Genomic DNA, 1,143 nt, shown 5'->3' with positions numbered 1-1,143 from the left:
AATGAAGGGGGAACAATACCTCACACCATATTAAAAATCAACTCAAAATGGATCAAAGACCTAAATATAAGAACCGAAACTATAAAACTTCTAGAAGAAAACATAGGCAAGTATCTTTAGGATCTTGTGTTAGGCAACAGTTTCTTAGACTTTACAGCAAAAGGACAAGCAATGAAAGGAAAGATAGACGGAACTTCATCAAAATTAAAACTTTTGTGCATAAAAAGACTTTATCATGTGTAGCCTCTCCCTCTCTAAGTCAACTTGGCAGGTGAACTCACTGCCCTACCCCCTACATGGGACAGGACTCCCAGCGAGTATAACTCTCCCTGGCAATGTGGGACAGAACTCCTGGGATGAGATGACACCTGGTATCAAGGAATTGAAAAAGTCTTGACCAAAAAGGGGAATAGAAAAATGAGACAAAATAAAGTTTCAGTGGCTGAGAGATTTCAAACAGAGTCCAGAGGTTATCCTGGAGGTTATTCTTATGCATTATGTAGATATCCCTTTTTAGTTTACGGTATTTGGAGTGGCCAGAGGAAGTACCTGAAACTGCAGAGCTGTGTTCCAGTAGCCTTGATTCTTGAAGATGATTGTGTAAAGATGTGACTTTTACAGTGTGATTGTGGGATTGTGAAAATCTTGTGTCTGATGCTCCTTTTATTCAGGGTATGGACAGATGAGTAAAACATATGAATAAAAAATAAATAAATAATAGGGGGTTAAGGGGTAAAATAAATTGGGTAAATGGAAATACTAGTGGTCAATGAGAGGGAGGGGTAAGGGGTATGCGATGTATGAGTTTTTTCTCTTTTATTTTTCTGCAGAGATACAATGTTCTAACAAATTATCAAGGTGATGAATACACAACTATGTGATGATATTCTGAGCCATTGATTTTTTGCCACGTATGGATTGTGAGTGAAGATTTGTCAATAAAAATTTTTAAAAAAAGCAAAATAAGCACAATGGGAAAAAACACTTCATCATGAAAGTAAAATGACAACCTACTCAATGAGAGAAATATTCGGAATCCACATATTTGATGTTTTTTTCTATATTCTTTTATTTTTACATTTTTAACTGTGAAATGTAACATATTTACAAAAAAAAGCAATACATTTCCAAGTGCATTTTATC

This window comes from Tamandua tetradactyla, chromosome 21, assembly GCF_023851605.1.
Source record: "Tamandua tetradactyla isolate mTamTet1 chromosome 21, mTamTet1.pri, whole genome shotgun sequence".
NCBI lineage: Eukaryota > Metazoa > Chordata > Mammalia > Pilosa > Myrmecophagidae > Tamandua > Tamandua tetradactyla.
Note: the sequence above shows the minus strand (reverse complement) of the source record.